The following is a 26,856-nucleotide window of genomic DNA, read 5'->3' on the forward strand; positions in this document are numbered from 1 at the left end:
TGAATAAAGATTTCGTCCGTTTTTCTCGGCTTCCTGCTGCTGCTTCTGCTTCTACTACTACTACTACTACTACTACTACTACTACTACTACTACTACTACTAATAATAATAATAATAATAATAATAATAATATGAAAATAAAGATGATTATGGATGAGGACGATTATAATTGTGACAACGATGATGATGATGATCATGACGATGATTATGATAACGACGATGATAAATATTGAAATTTAAATCCGTTAAATGTTAGCAATAAAATCCATTAAAACGTGCCTTACAACTTTATTTTTAATACCGTGTTGGTTAGTACTGATATCTGATCGTCTCTAACCAGCAGGCAAATAGACTAAGGACAATGTTTTTTCGTTATAGGTTGCGAAACGCGCGAAAGACGAGAATGAAGAAAATATAAGCATTCGCCCAAAATTTATCTATATACATATAAAGTTTTTTTTCTCGCACTGACACTAATATTAAAAGACTACTTTTCTGTTTGCATGCACAAATATACAGTCATACGGTTAACAAGGTTAGGCTAAGTAATGAGGCTAGCTAATTACTTAGCTAGCCTCATTACTTAGCCTCTGAGCCACGCTCATGCCCATAAAAATAGTTTTAAAAAATAACCTTGTTGACCGTATGACTGTATATTTGTGCATGCAAACAGAAAAGTAGTCTTTTAATATTAGTGCCAGTGCGAGAAAAAAATTATAGGTATATAGATAGATTTTGGGCGAATGCCTATATTTTCTTCATTCTCGTCTTACGCGCGTATCGCATATATATATATATATATGTGTGTGTGTGTGTGTGTCTGTCTGTCTGTCTGTCTGTATCTGTGTCTGTGTCTGTGTGTGTCTGTGTGTATTCTTTGAAGTTTTTTAACTGTTAAAACTATATATTGTACTTGAAAAACTATTTAGTCAGTAAGTTATTTAATCACCTGCAATCTCTGCATCAACTTGCTTTCTTGAATTCGCAATAGTCCTACTGTTATTTAACGGATAATCATTTGTCTGCAATGAAACACTGTTTCCGGGATTTAAAAACAAAACAGTTTATTAAATCACGGCTCTCCATCTGTGTTGATTAAACATCACCTCCCTTAATCACAAGAACAAAAAATGTTCCAGATCAAAAAAATGTTAATGTGCGTGTGTGTGTGTGTATATATATATATATATATATATATATATATATATATATATATATATATATATATATATATATATATATAACTTGTTTACTGTTTTTTGGGAAAGAATTCCAACAAAGTGCTCGATTACAAAGAAAAACCTTTTCAATATAAGAGCTTAATATTTATTTATTTATTTATTTAAATTGTATAGAAGGTCAGAAAAACATTGGTTCCGTCGGTTTCAAGCCTAACATAAGGGGAGGCAGTTAATGGTAAATCGTAAATAATGTTAGGCTCTCATCAGCTATGTTGTTTATATATATATATATATATATATATATATATATATATATATATAAACAACATAGCTGATGAGATATATATATATATATAGCTGATGATATATATATATATATATATATATATATATATATATACATATATATATATATTATGTCATATATATAAGGTCAGGTGTAGTTTTGAAAATCCAACGCACTAGATGAAGTGCACTATGGTCTACAAAAATGTCTGTGCGGGCCACGTTGGCATTCCCCGGGAGAAGCGCTTCAGGTAATTTGCTATAAACAAAACTCTTTTAAAAGAGAAGATAAATCCTGAGATGTGTGTCTACATAGGACTTGCCAGAACCATACCACAGTCCGACAGCAAAAAGCGACTGTCAGACTGATTGCCAAGGATGTATCCCCGACTGGTACGGACGCATTCTAAAATTGTACCAGGTGTGTGTGTTTCCTTGTTTTCTATTGGAAAGTAAACACTTAAAATTAGAAATCCTTTTTTTCCCACTCGACGTACATATCCCCGACATTCGGCTTAGCAACAGAATCACACCCCTTCACTGTAGAGGTCCCTAAATACCGGAAAGTATTCTACTCTAATAATTTCTTTTTTTGGAGAGCTAGACTTTGGAATTCCCTTCCTGCTGCCTGCTTCCCTGTCCGTACTGATATGCAGAAGTTTAAATGTAACGTAAACCAACATCTTGGTGATCTCCCTTGAACATGATCTGAAATAGTAGCCCCTTACGTCGAAGTGGCGATGTGCCTTGTTTGAGGTGAGTGTGATTAAAAATAAACAAATAAATAAATAACTTTACACCAATCGTCCTCGGGAGCAAAAACAAGATAAGTAAAGCCCCCCCCCCCAAAAAAAAAGAGAAAGAAAAATTAAAAAAATATCGAAGTTGCAAGAAGTAAACATTTGCACAGTTTGAAGTTATTGCCTCAAGCAACGTCGAGTACGTCGACTAGTTACTTTTTAAATAATAATACAATAATTGAAGTGAATTTGTTTACCCGGGGAACATAATTTAGTTCTCAACTTGTTCAAATTACATTGGGAAAGCTCGATGGTAAACACGAGTTCTCTTAGTCAGCTTGCACATCCCTAAACAAAGACAGACTCACTTGGAGGCTTGTTAGGCGCCTGGCAGGTGCGTTAATAAAGATGCCGGCACTTGGCATTACCATAATTAGTTCGAAAGCACGTGGGATGAGTACACTATCACCGTGCAGTCATTTTGCGAGCAATTCTACCTGAGATCGGAGGAGCTGAAAATTCTCGATATATATATTTTTTTAACAGGACCGTATATCTAACGATAATCGCTTGCTATTAAATGCGCCCATGCGTTTATTTACGATGTTGGGTCTGTTAGTCGGCAAGTTTGTCTGTTTGTTTGTCACGCTTGAATGAACGAATCTATAAATCAGCCTGTTTCGTTTGACTTTTGAAACAGTTTTGTTATTAAAGTAACGTGATACAAACCTTGAAGCTGTAATGAAATGTTTAGATGGGGCATATTAATTATGTTATTATTATAAAGAGAGAGAGAGAGAGAGAGAGAGAAAGAGAGAGAGAGGGGGGATAGATAGATAGCTAGCTAGATAGATAGATAGATAAAGAGAGCGCGCACTCGCGCACGAAAGAGATTGGAATAGAGAGAGAGAGAGAGACAGAAAGACGGAATTAAAATGAGAGAGTTAGAAGGAGTAAGGGAGAGCGTTAGAGTTATTGTGAGAGAAAGAGGGAAAAGAAAGAGAGAGAAAGAGAGAAGAGCTGTAATGAAGTGTTCAGATGAGGCAAATTAATTATTTATCATATGTTATAAAGAGAAAGAAAAACAGATATATAGAGAGAGAGGGTAGATATGACGAAGAGAGAGATAGGGGAGAGGGAGTGTGTGTAAGTAGAGATAGGGGAATATAGAGAGAGGGAGTAGAGATGGGGAATAGAGAGAGATAGGAGAGTAGAGATAAGAATAGAGAGAGAGAGGAGGAGTAGAGATGGGAATAGAGAGAGAGGGGGGGTTGAAATTAGGAATAGAGAGAGAGGGGGTTGAGATGGGAAATAGAGAGAAAGACTTAAAGAGAGAGGAGGCAAAGGAGAGCGTTAGAGTTATAGTGGGAGAAAGAGGGGAAAAGAAAGAAAAAGAGAAAGAGGGTGAGGTAGATAGATAGAGATAGATAGATAGAGAAAGAGAAAGAGAGAGAGACGGAGAGAGAGTGTGTGTGTGTGTGTGTGTGTGAGAGAGAGAGAGAGAGAGAAAGTGCTACAAGGTAGATTAATGAACAATCCTTTTTTCAACGAGGAAGTTGACGCCGTGCTTTTCTTACTTTGCAAATATTCGTCACTTTTAAATATATTTTGAGGACTAAAGATCTACTACTACTACTACTACTACTACTACTACTACTACTACTACTACTACTACTACTACTACCTTAGTAGTAGAACTTCTACTAATAATAATGAATACTAGCAGCACAAGTGGAAATTTCACAAAATGAGAAATATATTTAATGGCCAAATATGTTTTATTAAAGCTGATATGTTTTTGGATAGTAAAAAAAAATTTTTTTGGACAGAACAACCAATAAATATGAGTTCATTTACATTTCTATGAAAATAATGTCTATTGTATTTTGAATATAGAACTGACCCAAATGAGATCAATCGATAAGTTCTAATAAATATCCGGAAAGGAATATTGTGCTACATAGTTCAATACAAATGATAAAATTATATCATGAGAGACAATCTTTAATTTTCTCCTGCAGTCCAATGCCTCTTGGCAGACAATGTTCTTGTTTTGTTTTGTTTTTTTTGTTGCCCTGTTTCTTTTGAGTGTTCTCTTTTTACATAATGCTTCGCTGGCATTTTTTTTTTTTCAGTGAAGAACTGCTGCACGTCGAAATTACAGTGAGTTTTTTTTTTCCCACCATTACAGTGTTGATGAAATATTATTATTAGAATATTCGTCAGCAAGGCTACATCGAAGGGAGGCTACGTTCATATTCTTGTCCATGGTTGCGAGATTGGCTTTTCAAAAATTTGGCTATTTTGGAAGTAGTTTCGCCTTTAAAAATTGTATTTGGTCTTTTTCAAAGCGTAACGTACAGACTAACTTAGGAAGGAACAAGCAGAATATCAATGCGATTAGAACTAACTACATTAAAGATAAAATAGATAAAACCCAGGAAAGCAGTAAATGTAGACTCTATGGGCAAAGAGATGAAACAGTAAACCACATAAGTGAATGAAGAAAACTAGTTCAAAAGGAATACAAGAACGGATACAACTACGTGGGGGAAAGAAGTTCATTAAGAACGCTGCAAATGACCGCACTTTGAACATGCAGACAAATAGTACAGGCATAACCTGGAAACAATATTAGAAAACGTAAACTGCAAAATCCTTTAGATAAGCAAACAGGTAAACTAATCCAAGCAAGGAGACCAGACGTAACAATAATTAGCAAGAAGGAAAAAATACCAAGTTTCAGATTTCATCGTCTCAGCAGAACACAGAGTGTAAATGAAAGAGACGAAAAAACAAAGCAAATACGTTTAGCTTGTCAAAAAATGAAACAAATATGGAACATAAAAAATCAATATAGCATTAATAATTGTAGGAGCACTAGGAACGGCCTCGGAAAAACTGGAGGAAAAGACTAAGAGAAATCGGAATCAAGCGTAAGACTGAGATTTGCAGCGGATGGTAATGATTAAAACAGCTGAAAAACTTAGGGAAAATCATCCAATGCAGAAACTAAGCCATATAAATAACAAACACTAACCCACTCTATTGAAACTGAAAAAAAAAGTGAAACAAACATATGGAAGTAACACTACACCAGCCAAAAGAAATTTGAACTACAAGAAATCTTATAAACTGTGCCCCCCATCGTCACCAAAAGAAAAGGCACCAGTCTTAGTTAATACCAAACAAAATAGTCGTAAAATGTTTAGGAGAATAGAAAAGAGCTAGGAGGGAGAGCACTAACCGGACCTCCACTGGATTAGTGTAAAAAGTATTGGGATCTCGTGAAGCTTTATTGCTATCAAAAGAGGTGGAGAATACTGAAAATCTGGGGAGACTTGTTGTCACCCAGACTCCAGAGAAAACCACTGGTTTTTAGCAGTAAGTAATATCTAATGATGGCTTGTGTGAAGCTCCTAGTGAATAGTTCAAAAAGAATATAAGAATAGACACGATCACTTGGAATTATGCAGACAACTGCATGTTGAACACCGTAACAAATGAGACAAGCTCAAATCGGCAGCAATGCTTGAAAATGAAAATCACAAAATCCTATGGGACATGAACGTACAAATAAGCAAAGCCACCCAAGCAAGGTCCTAGATATGACCTTAAACTATATCCGATGGTGAGGCCCCAGCTTGCGGGCTTTGAGGAGTGTGGAGCCACTCTTTAATTGCCATTGCTCCCAGGTCTGCTCTGATCCGGAGTGGCAGTACCTGTTAGGGTCCCAACTATGGGTTAAATAGAAACTAACTTGAAAAAAATATATATTCTATTAAAAAAAATCTTCAAAATCACTGGACCAACCAACCAACCAACCAACCAACCAACCATCCAAGCAAGAAAAACGGATGTCATAATAGATAACAAGAAGGAAAAGTCCTGCCAGATTGTAAATTTTGCCGTTCCAGCAGAGCACAGAGTGAATATAAAAGAAAGAAGTGGATAAAATGCGCGGAACTAGTCAGATAGCTGAAAAGGAATATGGAATTTGAAGAAAGTTCAGATAAAATCAATAATATTAGAAGCACTAAGAAAAATCAATAATATTAGAAGCACTAAGAAAAATCCGAGTAAACTTTGAAAAAACAATGGGGTAGATTTGAATCAGAGGAATTGTTGAGATATAACGGATAACAATAATGAAAATGCTGAAATATTAAGGAAAAACACTTGAAGGTAGAGACTAATACACGAGCTACATCCTCAAGCCGGACATATAGAAACCGCTATTGAAATCAAGAAAACTGAAACTGTATACTTTGAAGTTACCCCATCCCCTCAAAGTGTCGATATCAACCGATACCACAAAAAACGATGGAGGTGGGTCAAGAAGGATTGAAAGACCTATTAGAGAAAGCACTAACCAGACCTCCACTGGATGATTGCGAAGAGTGCTGAACCTTGAGAAGGCTTATTACCATCCAACTTTCAATGAAAACTAATAGTCGCTACCAACGAGAAATCAATGGCAAAAGTTATCAAAATCGGTGGAGAGTACTGGGAGTCTAGGGAGACTTGTTATCACTCAGATTCTAGAGAATACCACAGGTTATTCTCTAAGCGAAATCTTTGATGGCCTGTGTGAAAACTCCCAAAATAATAATAATAAAAAAATCAAAATAATACCTATAATAGTAGGAGCACTAGGAACAATCCCGAAAAACTTTGAAAAAAGAATGGAAATAATTGGAATCAGGGGAATGACTGGAAAAATACAACGAACAACAATAATGAAAAATATTAAAGAAAACCCTTGAATGTGGAGACTAACACACACGAACCAAAAGCGTAGACCAAACAAACTGCCGCAGAGATAAAACATGAAGCGCTACATGGAACTAAGAACATTGAAGTTGTATGCCTATAAGTCCCCCCCATTACCACTTCACTTCTCCCTCCCCCCAAAGAGTGAAACCAAATAGCCAAGTAGTCAAGGAGGAGGGAAGGACCGAGAAGTGAGCACTGACCAGACGTCCACTGTATACGTGCAAAGAGGACTGGGGTCTTGGAGAGGCTTATTGCCACTCAAATTCCAGTAAAGACCAATAGCAAATGCTAAAGAGGAATCAATGGCAAACAGCCGTTGCGATAATGCAAATTTATCTGCAAATGGTATCGAAAGACGTGGAGAGTACTGGAAAATCTGGGGAGACTTGTTGTCACTCAGCTTCCAAGGAACACCACAGGCCGTATCCGACGAGATCTTTGATGACCTGTGTGAAAACTCCTTGAGAGCCCATGATAATAATCGGCATGACAATATTGTGAGAAAGGTCCATTGGAATATATGCAAGAAGAGAGGGCTGGAATGCAGTGCAAAATGTCAGGAGCATGTTCTAGAAGGGGTGGTGGAAAGTGATAATGTGAAATTATTGTGGGATATGAATATCCAATGTGATAATGTGATTCAAGCAAGGAGACCAGATTTAGTCTTGTTGGGGGAAAAAAGCGAACACAAGGCAATAATCATTGATATAACAATGCCAGCTGATGTGAATGTGGAGGAACAAGAAAAGAAGGTCGAAAAATACTTGAAAAGGGAAATAAAAATCTTGTGAACGTTAAAGATGGTAGAAGTTGAACTTATTGTGATGGGAGCTCTGGCGAGTGTAACAAAAGGATTTGACAAGTGGAGCTCTGGCGAGTGTAACATTTGACAAGTGGATTAAGAAAATTGGGATCCATTGCAATGTTGGAGTACTTCAAAAGACTGATTTATTGGGAACCGCCAGAATGTTGCGGAAAAGTGCCGGAACACTGAGAAAACAAGATGCTGACAGCCTATGTTCATTTGTCATGCTGGTGCTGCCAGATCAGGCTGTCTGAAGATATTGGCTTCCTGAGACGAAATGCATTTAACATTGATGCTTTTTTTTGTTTTTCTACTTCCTTTCGTAAAACTTAATTATGTTCTGCAAAACCAAAAACAAAAACAATAATCCCCCTTTCCCCCTTCTTCCCATTCCCCTTTCTCTTTCTATCTCGCCCACTTACTGACTGGTTTCATAACTTAAATTGTATCAACCATTAATACCGTAACAATTTTCCCTCTCCCATTGCAAAACTCATTCATGTTCTGAAGATACAAAATACTTGAAGAATAAAGATCGTCTACAAAATAACTGGATTCGGCATTAAATAACACGAGAAGGGTTGATATGCCGTGAAACAAAACGACCAAACGACCAAAATCATTTGTGATGACCCGCCTATCAGTATAAAATTGGCAATACCAACAGCCAGACACAAAATGTGAATAATAATAATAATAATAATAATAATAATAATAATAATAATAATAATAATAATAATAATAATACACAGAGAAACACAAATCAGGTAATAGACAACAATATTTCGCGTAAGCCATTGATACTTGTGGTTTCAGAGGATATGCGAAATCGTACCCGTCAGTATAAAGAATACCATATGTCATCTGTTTTTTTTAGTCAACGATTTCATGATAAATATTCGTGACTATGAAAATTTATATGAAAAAAACAAAACTATATAAATAAAGTGAAAACAAATTGAAATTAAATTTTAGTAACCGAAACAATTACGACAAGTATTGTATAATTGATATTTAAATAAAATTAATATACTAAAACGATAAAGTAAAATCAATCAATAAATAATGAAATCATATAGAAATTATATAATAACATATTTATGGTTATATAAGATATAAATATATAATTAATATCTAAATAATGTGTAACCACTATATAAATAAACAAGCAGGACCCGTTAACCGGCGTTAATTGGTAGAAGCATGCTTGCTCGTAAAAAATTAAAGTTCGGTCGTTGTTCTTGCCCAAACCCCTACGTCTTTATGTTAAGAACGGCTTTTGGAATAGTTAAGAACTGTTAATATGTTTGTATTTTTTTTTAAATCGATTGCCTCTTGTAGAGTGTTCCACCATATTTGAAGTTCTGGAGCATTCGTTCATGTATTAAGATGTAGCTTCCGGAATAATCGAATTGTCAGCTCTCAGCCAATGAGAATAGGCGGAATTTGAGAAGGGATAATTTATTATTTTTAAATTGAGAAATGGAAATATTGTTATCTTAATGAGTTTATAATCCAGTTACGAAGGGTGCAAGCACAATATATGTAGAATGTGTATATCCCCCCCCGGTCTTGACTGGGATGGGTAGGAGAACTTAATACTTAAAAATAGGAACTACTTCCTCCAAAGATGCTGCGATTATGATGATGTTACTCCTAGGATGAAATGTAAGATTTTATAATAACGAGTAAATATGTCTAAAATGTTCTAAAGTAACATAAGATAGTGGCTAAAAGCTGGATATAATAAATTTGTATGTGGCATCTGTTGTTGCAAACCTACACACACACACACACACACACACACACACACAAACACACACACACACACGCATATATATATATATATATATATATATATATATATTACTGACCTAGCAAGCTAGCGGGGGAGACAACAGAAGCAGCAAAACTGAAGCTGGCCTGCAGGACACTGAATATACAAATGTAGGCAAATTTGGGCATATTATATTGGTTTGAAAATATAAGTTCTTTTTTACTAGTTATCATAAAATTTTAGCCATAAAATAATATTATAATCTTAAAAATATTCATTTAATTTATTTCCATAGAACAAAGGATATGAGTATTTCAATATTCAAGTTGGCTACCAGTATAGATATATCTATAGATATACCACATTTTTGGCAGTTCTATAAGTTCTATATCTTAGCGATTATTGATCAGAATTTAACAAATGAACGCTCGTTGGAAAGGTAACGACCTGAATTGTATAGTGGGCTATGTGACATTTGCCCGTAAGGTCGCATATTAAGGGAATCATCCATCATTCAGAGGATATTTTTGGCACTTTTTTACAGCCGCAAATTTTAGTCTCCCCTCCATCAAAGCCAGAGGTTTTGACGGATATATATATATATATATATATATGTATATATATATAATTTAATATTTATGAACATACAATATTCCCTTCTTTACCCACCCCACAAATAGCGAAAAATGCAAATATTGAATGCAGTTTTAAAACGTCTGTTTATGAGATTATATACGGTCCTAAATGTTTCACAAACACTTTCTAAAGACACTTTTACTCCTTAATCTATATAAAACTCACTATGTCTTTCTGATTGTCTGTCTCCATATTTCATGCTTTATCTCGCCCGAAAATTAAAGTCGCAGAACGGCGCTAGGGACCTCAAATAATTGGATTTTTTTTTATGGACCGTTCTTTTATGGGTCTTTAGCCAGTTCAAATAGTTTTTAAGGAGTCAAAAATAGGTCCAAATTAAAAAAAAAACCGTTATACACTGTTTACATTCATCTTAGCCTATTTTTTATCAGTTCATATGCGTTTCACGTTGGTACAGTGGTAACGTCACCAGCTTTATATGTTACAGTTTTGGTTTCGATTCTAGGTGATGGCACCCAAGTTCTTTCGTTTTTACTTTTGAAATCACGACTCTATAATAATATATACTAATCTGAACAAATTAAAATATCATATTTAAGTGTATGTTACGACCGGGCAAAGTCGGCCCTCTTCCTCGCTAGTACAAAAATGATGCAGTTGTGTATTTCGCTAATGTAGCAATAACAATGTAAGCTCAATTTAATTTTGTACTGCTACACAGTTTTAATCAAAAAGAAACATAAGTACACGAAGATATTAACATCAAATTCATTATTATTACATTAGTTATTATTACATTAGTTATTATTACATCAGTTATTATTACATTAGTTATTATTGAATAAGTTATTATTACATTAGTCATTATTACATTAGTTATTATTACATTAGTTATTATTACATTAGTTATTATTGCATTAGTTATTATCACATTAGTTATTATTACATTAGTTATTATTACATTAGTTATTATTACATTAGTCATTATTACATTAGTCATTATTACATTAGTTATTATTACATTAGTCATTATTAAATTAGTTATTATCACATTAGTTATTATCACATTAGTTATTATTACATTAGTTATTATCACATTAGTTATTATTACATTAGTTATTATTACATTAGTTATTATTACATTATTTATTATCACATTAGTTATTATCACATTAGTTATTATTACATTAGTTATTATTACATTAGTTATTATTACATTAGTTATTATTACATTATTTATTATCACATTAGTTATTATTACATTAGTTATTATTACATTAGTTATTATTACATTAGTTATTATCGCATTAGTTATTATTACATTAGTTATTATAACATTAGTTATTATCACATTAGTTATTATCACATTAGTTATTATTACATTATCTATTATTACATTAGTTATTATCACATTAGTTATTATTACATTAGTTATTATTACATTAGTTATTATTCCTTTAGTTATTATCACGTTAGTTATTATTACATTAGTTATTATTACATTAGTTATTATTACATTAGTTATTATCACATTAGTTATTATTACATTAGTTATTATCACATTAGTTACTATCATATTAGTTATTATTACATTAGTTATTATTACATTAGTTATTATTACATTATTTATTATTACATTATTTATTATCACATTAGGTATTATCACATTAGTTATTATTACATTAGTTATTATCACATTAGTTATTATTACATTAGTTATTATTACATTAGGTATTATTACATTAGTTATCATCACATTATTTATTATTACATTAGTTATTATTACATTAGTTATTATCACATTAGTTATTATGACATTAGTTATTATCACATTAGTTATTATTACATTAGGTATTATTACATTAGTTATCATCACATTATTTATTATTACATTAGTTATTATTACATTAGTTATTATCACATTAGTTATTATTACATTAGTCATTATTACATTAGTTATTATTACATTAGTTATTATTACATAATTATTATTACATTAGTTATTATCACATTAGTTATTATTACATTAGTTATTATCACATTATTTATTTTTACATTAGTTATTATTAAATTAATTATTATCACATTAGTTATTATTACATTAGTTATTATTACATTAGTTATTATTACATTAGTTATGATTACATTAGTCATTATCACATTAGTTATTATCACATTAGTTATTATTACATTAGTTATTATCATATTAGTTATTATCACATTAGTTATTATCACATTATTTATTATTACATTAGTTATTATTACATTAATTACTATCACATTAGTTATTATCACATTATTTATTATTACATTAGTTATTATCACATTAGTTATTATTACATTAGTTATTATTACATTAGTTATTATCACATTAGTTATTATTACATTAGTTATTATTACGTTAGTTATTATTACATTAGTTATGATTACATTAGTCATTATCACATTAGTTATTATCACATTATTTATTATTACATTAGTTATTATTACATTAATTATTATCACATTAGTTATTATCACATTAGTTATTATTACATTAGTTATTATCACATTAATTATTATCACATTAGTTATTATCACATTATTTATTATTACATTAGTTATTATCACATTAGTTATTATTACATTAGTTATTATTACATTAGTTATTATCACATTAGTTATTATTACATTAGTTATTATTACATTAGTTAATATTATATTAGTTATTATTACATTAGTCATTATCACATTAGTTATTATCACATCATTTATTATTACATTAGTTATTATTACATTAATTATTATCACATTAGTTATTATCACATTAGTTATTATTACATTAGTTATTATTACATTAGTTATTATTACATTAGTTATTATTACATTATTTATTATCTCATTAGTTATTATAACATTAGTTATTATTACATTAGTTATTATTACATTAGTTATTATTAAATTATTTATTATCACATTAGTTATTATCACATTAGTTATTATCACATTAGTTATTATTACATTAGTTATTATTACATTAGTTATTATAACATCAGTTATTATTCCATTAGTTATTATTACATTATTTATTATTACATTAGTCATTATTACATTATTTATTATCACATTAGTTATTATTACATTAGTTATTATTACATTAGTTATTATAACATTATTTATTATAACATTAGTTATTATTACATTATTTATTATTACATTGGTTATTATTACACTAGTTATTATAACATTAGTTATTATTACATTAGTCATTATCTAATTTGTTATTATTACATTATTTATTATCACATTAGTTATTATCACATTAGTTATTATCACATTATTTATTATCACATTAGTTATTATTACATTAGTTATTATTACATTAGTTATTATGACATTAGTCATTATCACATTAGTTATTATTACATTAGTTATTATTACATTGGTTATTATTACAGTAGTTATTACTACATTAGTTATTATTACATTAGTTATTATTAAATTAGTTATTATCACATAAGTTATTATTACATTAGTTATTATCACATTAGTTATTATTGCATTAGTTATTATCACATTAGTTATTATTACATAATTTATTATCAGATAAGTTATTATTACATTACTTATTATAACATTAGTTATTATTACATAATTTATTACATAATTACATAATTTATTATCACATTAGTTATTATCACATTAGTCATTATCACATTAGTTATAATTACATTAGTTATTATTACATTAGTTATTATCACATTATCACATTATCATATTAGTCATTATTACATTAATTATTTTTACATTAGTTATTATTACGTTAGTTATTATTACATTAGTTATTATTACATTAGTTATTATCATATTAGTTATTATCACATTAGTTATTATTACATTATTTATTATTACATTAGTTATTATAACATTAGTCATTATCACATTACATTTATCGTTATTACATTAGTTATTATCACATTAGTTATTATCACATTAGTTATTATCACATTAGTTATTATTACATTATTTATTATCACATTAGTTATTATCACATTAGTTATTATTACATTAGTTATTATTACATTAGTCATTATTACATTATTTATTATTACATTAGTAATTATCACATTAGTCATTATCACATTAGTCATTATTACATTAGTTATTATTACATTAGTTATTATCACATTAGTTGTAATTACATTAGTTATTATTACATTAGTTATTATCACATCAGTTATTATTACATTAGTTATTATCACATTAGTTATTATCACATTAGTTATTATTACATTAGTTATTATAACATTAGTCATTATCACATTAGTCATTATACATTAGTTATTATTACATTAGTTATTATCACATTAGTTATTATCACATTAGTTATTATCACATTAGTTATTATTACATTATTTATTATCACATTAGTTATTATCACATTAGTTATTATCACATTAGTTATTATTACATTAGTTATTATTACATTAGGTATTATTACATTAGTTATTATCACATTATTTATAATTACATTAGTTATTATTACATTAATTATTATCACATTAGTTATTATCACATTAGTTATTATTATATTTGTTATTATTACATTAGTAATTATAACATTAGTTATTATCACATTAGTTATTATTACATTAGTTATTATTACATTAGTTATTATTTCATTAGTTATGATTACATTAGTCATTATCACATTAGTTATTATCACATTAGTCATTATTACATTAGTTATTATCACATTAGTTATTATCACATTAGTAATTATTACATTAGTTATTGTGATAATGACTAATGTAATAATAACTAATGTAATAATGACTAATGTAATAATGACTAATGTAATAATAACTAATGTAATAATAACTAATGTAATAATAACTAATGTAATAATAACTAATGTAATAACAACTAATATGATAATAAATAATGTTATAATAACTAATGTAATAATAACTAATGTGATAATGACTAATGTGATCATAACTAATGTAATAATAACTAATGTGATAATAACTAATGCAATAATAACTAATGTGATAATAACTAATGTAATAATAACTAATGTAATAATAACTAATGTAATAATAACTAATTTAATAATGACTAATGTAATAATAACTAATGAGATAATAACTAATGTGATAATAACTAATGTAATAATAACTAATGTAATAATAACTAATGTAATAATAACTAATGTAATGATAACTAATGTAATAATAACTAATGTAATAATAACTAATGTAATAATAACTAATGTCATAATACCTAATGTATTATTACATTAGTTATTATCACATTAGTTATTATTACATTGGTTATTATTACATTAGTTATTATTACATTAGTTATTATTACATTAGTCATTATTACATTAGTTATTATTACATTAGTTATTATCACATTAGTTATTATTACATTAGTTATTATTACATTAGTTATTATTACATTAGGTATTATTACATTAGTTATTATCACATTATTTCTTATTACATTAGTTATTATTACATTAATTATTATCACGTTAGTTATTATCACATTAGTTATTATTACATTAGTTATTATTACATTAGTTATTATCACATTAGTTATTATTACATTAGTTATTATTACATTAGTTATTATTACATTAGTTATTATCACATTAGTTATTATCACATTAGTTATTATTACATTAGTCATTATTACATTAGTTATTATTACATTAGTCATTATAACATTAGTTATTATCACATGAGTTATTATTACATTAGTTATTATTACATTCGTTACTATCACATTAGTTATTATCACATTAGTTATTATTAAATTAGTTATTATTACATTAGTTATTATTACATTAGTTATTATCACATTAGCTATTATTACATTAGTTATTATTACATTAGTTACTATTACATTAGTTATTATCACATTAGTCATTATTACATTAGTTATTATTAAATTAATTATCATCAGATTAGTTATTATCACATTAGTTATTATTACATTAGTAATTATCACATTAGTTATTATTACATTAGTTATTATTACATTAGTTATTATTACATTAGTTATTATCATATTAGTTGTTATTACATTAGTTATTATTACATTAGTTATTATTACATTGGTTATTATCACATTAGTTATTATTACATTAGTTATTATCACATTAGTTATTATTACATTAGTTATTATCACATTAGTGATTATTACAGTAGTTATTCTAACATTAGTTATTATTACATTAGTTATTATTAAATTAGTTATTATTACATTATTTATTATTACATTAGTTATTATTATATTAGTTATTATTACATTAGTTATTATTACATTAGTTATTATTGCATTAGTTATTATCACATTAGTTAATATTACATTAGTTATTATTACATTAGTTATTATTACATTAGTTATTATTACATTAGTTATTATCGCATTAGTTATTATTAGATTATTTATTATTACATTAGTTATTATCACATTAATTATTATCAACTTAGTCATTATTACATTAGGTATTATGACATTAGTTATTATCACATTATTTCTTCTTACATTAGTCATTATTGCATTAGTCATTATTACATTAGTTATTATCACATTAGTTATTATTACATTAGTCATTATTACATTAGTTATTCTCACATTAGTTATTATTACATTAGTTATTATCACATTAGTTATTATTACATTAGTCATTATCACATTAGTTATTATTACATTAGTTATTATTACATTAGTTATTATTACATTAGTCATTATTACATTAGTTATTATCACATTAGTTATTATTACATTAGTTATTATTACATTAGTTATTATTACATTAGTCATTATTACATTAGTTATTATTACATTAGTTATTATCACATTAGTTATTATTACATTAGTTATTATTACATTAGTTATTATTACATTAGGTATTATTACATTAGTTATTATCACATTATTTCTTATTACATTAGTTATTATTACATTAATTATTATCACGTTAGTTATTATCACATTAGTTATTATTACAGTAGTTATTATTACATTAGTTATTATCACATTAGTTATTATTACATTAGTTATTATTACATTAGTTATTATTACATTAGTTATTATCACATTAGTTATTATCACATTAGTTATTATTACATTAGTCATTATTACATTAGTTATTATTACATTAGTCATTATAACATTAGTTATTATCAGATGAGTTATTATTACATTAGTTATTATTACATTCGTTACTATCACATTAGTTATTATCACATTAGTTATTATTAAATTAGTTATTATTACATTAGTTATTATTACATTAGTTATTATCACATTAGCTATTATTACATTAGTTATTATTACATTAGTTACTATTACATTAGTTATTATCACATTAGTCATTATTACATTAGTTATTATTACATTAATTATTATCAGATTAGTTATTATCACATTAGTTATTATTACATTATTTATTATCACATTAGTTATTATTACATTAGTTATTATTACATTAGTTATTATTACATTAGTTATTATTACATTAGTTATTATCACATTAGTTATTATTACATTAGTTATTATTACATTAGTTATTATCACATTAGTTATTATTACATTAGTTATTATTACATTAGTAATTATTAAATTAGTTATTATTACATTAGTTATTATCACATTAGTTATTATTACATTAGTTATTATTACATTAGTTATTATCACATTAGTTATTATCACATTAGTTATTATTACATTAGTTATTATTACATTAGTTATTATTACATTAGTTATTATCACATTAGTTATTATTACATTAGTCATTATTACATTAGTTATTATCACATTAGTTATTATTACATTCGTCATTATCTCATTAGTGATTATCACATTAGTCATTATTACATTAGTTATTATTACATTAGTTATTATTACATTAGTCATTATCACATTAGTTATTATTACATTAGTTATTATTACATTAGTCATTATCACATTAGTTATTATTACATTAGTTATTATTACATTAGTCATTATCACATTAGTTATTATTACATTAGTTATTATTACATTAGTCATTATCTCATTAGTGATTATCACATTAGTCATTATTACATTAGTTATTATTACATTAGTTATTATTACATTAGTCATTATCACATTAGTTATTATTACATTAGTCATTATCTCATTAGTGATTATCACATTAGTCATTATTACATTAGTTATTATTACATTAGTTATTATTACATTAGTCATTATCACATTAGTTATTATTACATTAGTTATTATCACATTAGTTATTATTACATTAGTTATTATTACATTAGTCATTATCACATTAGTTATTATTACATTAGTTATTATTACATTAGTTATTATCACATTAGTTATTATTACATTAGTCATTATCTCATTAGTGATTATCACATTAGTCATTATTACATTAGTTATTATTACATTAGTTATTATTACATTAGTCATTATCACATTAGTTATTATTACATTAGTCATTATCTCATTAGTGATTATCACATTAGTCATTATTACATTAGTAATTATTACATTAGTTATTATTACATTAGTCATTATCACAGTAGTTATTATCACATTAGTTATTATTACATTAGTCATTATCTCATTAGTGATTATCACATTAGTCATTATTACATTAGTTATTATTAAATTAGTTATTATTACATTAGTTATTATTACATTAGTTATTATTACATTAGTTATTATCACATTAGTTATTATCACATTAGTCATTATTACATTAGTTATTATTACATTAGTTATTATTACATTAGTTATTATTACATTAGTTATTATTACATTAGTTATTAACACATTAGGTATTATTACATTAGTTATTATCACATTAGTTATTATTACATTAGTTATTATCACATTAGTTATTATTACATTAGTTATTATTACATTAGTCATCATCTCATTAGTGATTATCACATTAGTCATTATTACATTAGTTATTATTACATTAGTTATTATTACATTAGTCATTATCTCATTAGTGATTATCACATTAGTCATAATGACATTAGTTATTATTACATTAGTTATTATTACATTAGTCATTATCTCATTAGTGATTATCACATTAGTCATTATTACATTAGTTATTATTAAATTAGTTATTATTACATTAGTTATTATTACATTAGTTATTATTACATTAGTTATTATCACATTAGTTATTATTACATTAGTTATTATTACATTAGTCATTATCACATTAGTTATTATCACATTAGTCATTATTACATTAGTCATTATCACATTAGTTATTATCACATTAGTTATTATTACATTAGTTATTATTACATTAGTTATTATTACATTAGTTATTATTACATTAGTTATTATTACATTAGTCATTATCACATTAGTTATTATTACATTAGTTATTATTACATTATACATTATCACATTAGTTATTATCACATTAGTTATTTTTACATTAGTCATTATCTCATTAGTTATTATCACATTAGTCATTATTACATTAGTTATTGTTAAATTAGTTATTATTACATTAGTTATTATTACATTAGTTATTATTACATTAGTCATTATCACATTAGTTATTATCACATTAGTTATTATTACATTAGTCATTATCACATTAGTTATTATCACATTAGTCATTATTACATTAGTTATTATTAAATTAGTTATTATTACATTAGTTATTATTACATTAGTCATTATCGCATTAGTTATTATCACATTAGTTATTATTACATTTGTTATTATTACATTAGTTATTATCACATTAGTTATTATTACATTATTTATTATTACATAAGTTATTATTTCATAAGTTATTATCACATTAGGTGTTATCACATTAGTTATTATCACATTAGTCATTATTACATTAGTTATTATTACATTAGTTATTATTACATTAATTATTATTACATTAGTTATTATCACATTAGTTATTATTACATAATTTATTATTACATTAGTTATTATTACATTAGTTATTATCACATTAGTTATTATTACATTATTTATTATTACATAAGTTATTATTTCATTAGTTATTATCACATTAGGTGTTATCACATTAGTTATTATCACATTAGTCATTATTACATTAGTTATTATTACATTAGTTATTATTACATTAATTATTATTACTTTAGTTATTATCACATTAGTTATTATTACATAATTTATTATTACATTAGTGATTATTACATTAGTTATTATCACATTAGTTATTATCACATTAGTTATTATTATATTTGCTATCATTACATTAGTTTTTATCACATTAGTTATTATTACATTATTATATTATATTTATTATTGTTCAGAATTTTTGACACCCCTAACACAAAACTGCGAATAAAATATAAAAAAAAACTCGTAATTTCTCGTTTTAAAGTGGGTTGTTTAATTTCTTTATGGATTATACTTCCAAAATAAACTATTAAAGTTGTTTAAAAAATACTAGAAATATCAGATATTTTTTTTTTTAAAAAACAGTATTTACAAAGTGCATATGTTTTAGAATTGACCTGTTCGTTGTGTGTGTTCACAATCTCCAAATTAATTAGTTTTTTTTTTTATGCATTTTCTTTACTCGGTTTGAAATTCTTCAAACATTATTGGCAAAGAAAATCTTCAGATTAAAAAAAGAAAATTATCCCTATATTCTCAACGAAATATCTAGATCTAGCGGTAAAATCGCTAAATTAGCAACACTGTTTACGCTTTTATGACGTTCTGACGCTATCCCGGTGTACCGGCATACCAGCGTATGATGACATAGATTAAAAGCCATAAACATCACTTGCTTTCAAGCAAGCGTAAAACGAACTATAGACAGAACTAGCCTATCATGTTTTCCGAAAACATAAGTTAACATGTTTAAATTGCGTCTCTTCTACATCAGATCCCACATACACTTCGAAACGTAGATTCTGACTGCGATGCCATCAGGTACAAAACATAAAAAGAGGAAATCCTATCGTTTATACTGCGGAAAATTGCTCTACTCGTGTTAAGAATAATACTAAATATAAAATAACAAGGAAATAAATTTGGTTTATCTTTGTAGTCTTATAGGCAATTACACAATCAGAGGTTTATTAAGAAACGTTATAACGTTATTTTCATGGCAAGTGCTCGTCTGAGCTCCAATCTATGGTCCTCCCTCACCAAACTTTTATGAGAAACACTCGTCTAGCTGAAAACACTATCAATAATTTCCCCTAATCTTTATCTGTGTAAACCTAAACGTAGATTTCATGAACAAAGTTTCTTTCTTAGAACTGCACGCCTGTGGAACTATCTTCCCTTTGCCTGCTTTCCAGCTGACTACAATATAGCCATCTTCAAGCCCAATGTAAACAAGTTCTTGATGAGCCGTTTCCCTTAAGTTAAGAAATTTACCGAATTTTCACTACTGACGATTACTAAGATTCTAATACTGTGCACTCTTTAACCCTTATTCTCGAGTGGCCTCTGTGTCTTGATAAGTGGTAATTCCTATATAGAAATCATATATATATATATATATATATATATATATATATATATATATATATATATATGTTTATGGAATTGTAAATAACCAAGTTAAAATATTAGTAGAAATAGAGATACGGTACACATTATTAAAGTTGAACCAAGATATTTCGGTCAATCCGTCCGACCATATTGATTTCAATGAATAGAATTAAACAATCAACCTAAAGTAATTCCTAATTAGTCTTATATACTATACATATGATCACCCGGTGTTGCCCTGCCGTAAAATATGCTTAAATATGATATTTTAATGCATGCATATTTCATATTTATTTTAGAGCCAATACTAAAATGCTAAAAATTAACCGACCTCAACGTATAATTTTTTTATTAGCGCATGCACAGAGAAACACTTCAAGTCTTCTTTATGCCTAATGTTATTAATTTTGACCGCTTGGCAGTAATTTTTCCCGGCTAAAAACTAAATCTAATTTTATCCACAGGGCCGAACTTCGCACATATAAAGTGTCATGTCTGGAAACCAAAAAAATTGATAGAGTAGTTTGGTAGAGACCGTTCCTGACACATATAAAGATAAACTTCTTAAAACAATAAAGCCAGATAAGACAGCAAACCTAGCATGTTCAGGGACTATATGACTTTAGTTTCTTAACAATAATAATATAAAAAAAAGTCAATTTTTATCGATTGTCATATATATATATATATATATATATATATATATATATATATATATATATACATATATATAGATAGATAGATAGATAGATAGATAGATGTATAGATATAGATATATATACACCGACCTTGCTCAAATGTTGTTTTAAAGATATATTTAATAACAAATGAATTATTAAGTTTAAAACAATTCAGTTGGTATTATTATTAATGTTATTATTATTAGTAGTAGTAGTAGCAGCAGTAATAGTAGTAGTTTCTATTTTATAAATTTTTTAACAATTGAATAATTAACTATAAATTAACTTAAGAACACACACACACGCACATATATATATATATATATATATATATATATATATATATATATATATATATATATAACTACTTAATTTACAAGCCTGAGGAGTCCTAGGTTGGATGAAACACCGAATATTCAGTGTAGCTTAATCGCCATATATATTTTATAAATTACTCTCTCTCTCTCTCTCTCTCTCTATATATATATATATATATATATATATAGAGAGAGAGAGAGAGAGAGAGAGAGAGAGAGGAGGAGCATGAGAGAGAAACAGAGGGAGAGAGAGGGGAGCTATGCTTGAAGTATAACGACACAGAATCAAGAGCGCACGATAACTGACAATTTCTCGCTAAACACATTTTCTATTTCTTGCCAGATAATTGCTAATACACAATTTGTGAGGAAATCAATGAGGTCCAGTTTTGCTTACCTTTTTGTGTGGATCTTTTTTCCAGACGAAAAAAAAGTAAGTTTTCGTATATTTCAACTTGACGCCATTCTAAACCGAATTCCATGCGCCGACGTGCGAAGAGAAAATCGCGAAAAGAGAAAGAACTAGGGAAGAAAAAAAAACAAAACAAAAAAAAAACGTGCGTAGGCAGGAAGACAAGGTGGAAGGTGTGCCTGTTGATAGAGCATAGGGATGGGTGGGTACGTTTAGGATGCTGGATGCAGGTAACGTTACGAGAAATGTGTCAAAATATATGGTTTGCATGAGTCACGTGCCCGATTTCGAATTAGAAATGAATATATATATATATATATATATATATATATATATATATATATATATATATATAGAGAGAGAGAGAGAGAGAGAGAGAGGGAGAGAGAGAGAGAGAAAGAGAGAGAGAAAGAAGGCGGGGGAGATTGGGAGACTTGGCGGGAGAGCGAGTGAAAACAGAGAACGAGAGAGACTGGAGGTGCGTGGAGAGAGAGAGAGCGAGAGAGAGAGAGAGAGAGAGGGGGGAGAGAAGGCGGGGGAGATTGGGAGATTTAGCGAGAGAGAGAGAGTGAAAACAGAGAACGAGAGAGAGACTGGGTGTGCGTGGAGAGAGAGAGAGAGAGAGAAAGAAAGAGAGAGAGAGATTATATGTATGTGTTAGTTGACAGGTAGGAAAAGAAAAAGAGATACAGGGTGTTGAAAAAGTCCCTGTTGGGTTTAAAGTCTTTGCCATTTAAAATTAATGTTTATTTTTTCTATTTCAGATATTTAACAAAAAATATGCTGGTAATTAATTATGCATAAGTATAGCATTGAACAACGTACTAAAGTTGTGAAATTGTTTTACCAAAATCAGGGGTCAATTGTTTTGACCCAAAGTGTTCATCGACGGCATTTTCATGTAAGAGATAGCCCAAGTCACAACACAATTCGATACATTATGCGCCCGTTTGAAGGACATGTATTTGATCTTCCGCGAGCTGGCAGACCTCGAAACATCATCACAAATCAAAATAGGGAAAGAGTATCAGAGAGAGTTGAACAGCATAATAAAACATCGATTCGACGACATTCAACACAACTTGGGATATGTCGAAGCTCACTACGCAATGTTTCGTACAGTTAAAAACTATCTCCTTATAAAGTGGAGTTAGTTCAACACTTGAAGCCTGAGGATTTCCAAACAAAGGTTCACTATGCAGTTCAAATGTAAGAACTTGTCCGAAATGACCCTAATTTTCTGCAAAAGTTGAATTTGTCGGATGAAGCCCATTTTCATTTGAATAGACTCGTTAACAAACAAAATTATAGATTTTGGTGCTCTGAAAATCCAAAGGCAATTCATCAAAAGCAACTGCATCCCATAAAGTGCACTGTATGGTGTGTAGTAACGGAGGAGAAAATTATTGGACCTTATTTTTTGAAGATCACGACGAAAATGCATTCACTGTTACTAAAGAGAGGTACCGGACTATGATTACAGACTTTCTGCGCCCAGAAATTCAAAATAGGTTCGGATTATGATTCCAACAAGATTGGGCAACGGCACATATGGCGAGAGACACCATGGAGCTTCTCAGGTAATGCTTCGGTGACAACATTATCTCTCGCTATGACAGTCAAATGAGCACCACGTTCCCCAAACTTGACTAGCTCTGACGTTTTCTTTTACGGGTATCTTAAAGAAAGAGTCTATGTTAATAAACCCCAAACCCTGCAAAAATTGAAGGAAAACGCCAGGAATAAAATAAGGGAGTCAAATCGCAACCCAATGCAATCTGTCATGAATAAAGTTTGGGAAAGAGCACAAATATGCGAAGCTGAAAATAGACAACATTTAAAAGACATTATTTTTTTCAAAAATAAAGATTGTTTGAATATGCATTCGTTTTTGTAAATTTCACAATGTCTAAGACAGATTGTGTTAAAACGGCAGAACGATATCCTCAAAAATAAAGAATCTATGTAAGTTCAAAACCCTTCAGTGACTTTTTGGACACTCTATAGATACAGGATGTTATATGCGTTGTGGCACGTGGCAAGCAGAGAGAGAGAGAGAGAGAGTCAGAGAGAGCGAGAGAGATATGTGGATAGATATAAGAGTGAGAAAGAGAGACAGAGAAAAGAAATGTGTGTGAGTGTGTGTGTGTACAAAGGACGTCCCAAAAATAATGTTTTCTATTTTATTCCGCCTGAACGTACTAGAGACGATTGCAAATTGCATTATTATGATGACCGAGCGCATCCATTCATGACCGCAAAGTTTCGTCCGTCTGTTGCAGATGTTGACAGTGTAAAACTCTAAGAAAGCAACCCATGTCATGGACGTGTGTCAGAAGCAGAGATGCCTCATTGAATTTCTCCCTGCAGAAAAATTGAACCGATTAACACTCATCGGCGCCTGTTGAACTTTTTCGAAGTTGATACAGTTGATGTCAGCACAGATGATGTCGTTGATTCCAGAGTAGCGACAGAGATGTGCGTGACAAGTGCGCTCCGGATTCCTGAGCGCAGCCACCATCCCATTGCTGACAAAAGTGCATTGGGAATGCTGGTGGCTAAAATAGACTATATAATAGACAACATGGTGGCTAGAAAATAAATTATGGGGTACAAAAGTGTGCTGGTTTAAATGGTACCACTCCCATCTTCACAGCTCTTCAACGTTTTAGTTTGTTAGTTTTTGTTTTAGTTTAAAACTAGGATGCATTACATTTGGAGTGACACTCGTATAGGTGGAGAGAAGGAGAGAGAGGGGGTAAAGAGAGGGGAGAGAAAGGGGGAGGAAGGAGACATAGAAAAGAGAGCATATGAGTGCGGGTTTGTTTTGTGATAGAAAGGGAGACAGAAAAGATAGAATTTTTTTTTATTCCTGGGGCTAACACTTAATCTCTATATGAGATACATAGATATTCGAATGTTATATTAAAATTCTTCATCACCTCTCAAACACTGATTTAATAAAGAAGTTGCGAACATTATTTCCCTCTCCCCCAATTGACCATTTAAATATGTTTTAGTAGATCTTTCTTGTAGTTTCTTAGTCTTACTGAATTCCAAAACAAGAATACATCTAGTCTGGTGAAGTATCCAGCTTCGTGTTGTTATTTGACGTACCACCACTTGGAGAAAGTGCGCCATTCCTCGTATAAGCCAGGATGGGTTAACCATTCCGAGATCTTACTTGGTCCGCGAATACTATGTGAATTTGAATATTTAGTCAGGGTTAATTTGTATTTGAAAATATTCTCATGCCAGATTGTCCTGGCAATCTCCTGTAAAGAGAAACCTTAGACACTCGAGGACAGTGTCTAGTAGAAATTCAAGTTCCCTTCAGTAGGCATTCAAGTTCTCTATCTGATTTTCTTTCAATTTTCTTATTAGTTTTTCAAGCTGGGGATGGGGCATCCTACCGGATACCAAACATTAACCCGCTATGTTATATATTACGATCGAAAAACCTTTTAAAACTTCTGACCGCACCTTTAAGTGCAATTGTTTGAATGTCTCTTGCACTTGGTTCACTGGGTATAATTGGCAGGTATTTTCTGAAATTCGTTTTCCTGAGTCCATAATTACTAGAATGATAGAGATCCTCTCTAGGATTTCAGTTTCTTTTCGTATGTGTATCTGCATGTGATACACAGATACACAGAGAGAGAGAGAGAGAGAGAGAGAGAGAGAGAGAGAGAAGGAAAGGGGACACATGTATGTGAAGAAGAGAAAACAGATGCGATTACGTGTATGAGTGCGTAACAGCGAGAAAGAG

At 28.7% G+C, this 26,856-nt stretch overlaps 1 protein-coding gene across 1 annotated transcript in view; it reads right to left on the reverse strand.

The window, feature by feature from the left end:
- LOC145245824 (octopine dehydrogenase-like) overlaps positions 1-23,381 on the reverse strand; it is a 63,903-nt gene extending 40,522 nt beyond the window's left edge. Inside the window, exon 1 of the mRNA XM_080107472.1 lies at positions 23,073-23,381. The gene's annotated coding sequence lies outside the window, so the exon portion shown is untranslated. The remainder of the gene's footprint in view (positions 1-23,072) is intronic.
- Between the last annotated feature and the right edge of the window lie 3,475 nt (positions 23,382-26,856).

The sequence above is a fragment of the Euprymna scolopes genome, chromosome 23, assembly GCF_053919585.1.
Source record: "Euprymna scolopes isolate OS-2025 chromosome 23, ASM5391958v1, whole genome shotgun sequence".
NCBI lineage: Eukaryota > Metazoa > Mollusca > Cephalopoda > Sepiida > Sepiolidae > Euprymna > Euprymna scolopes.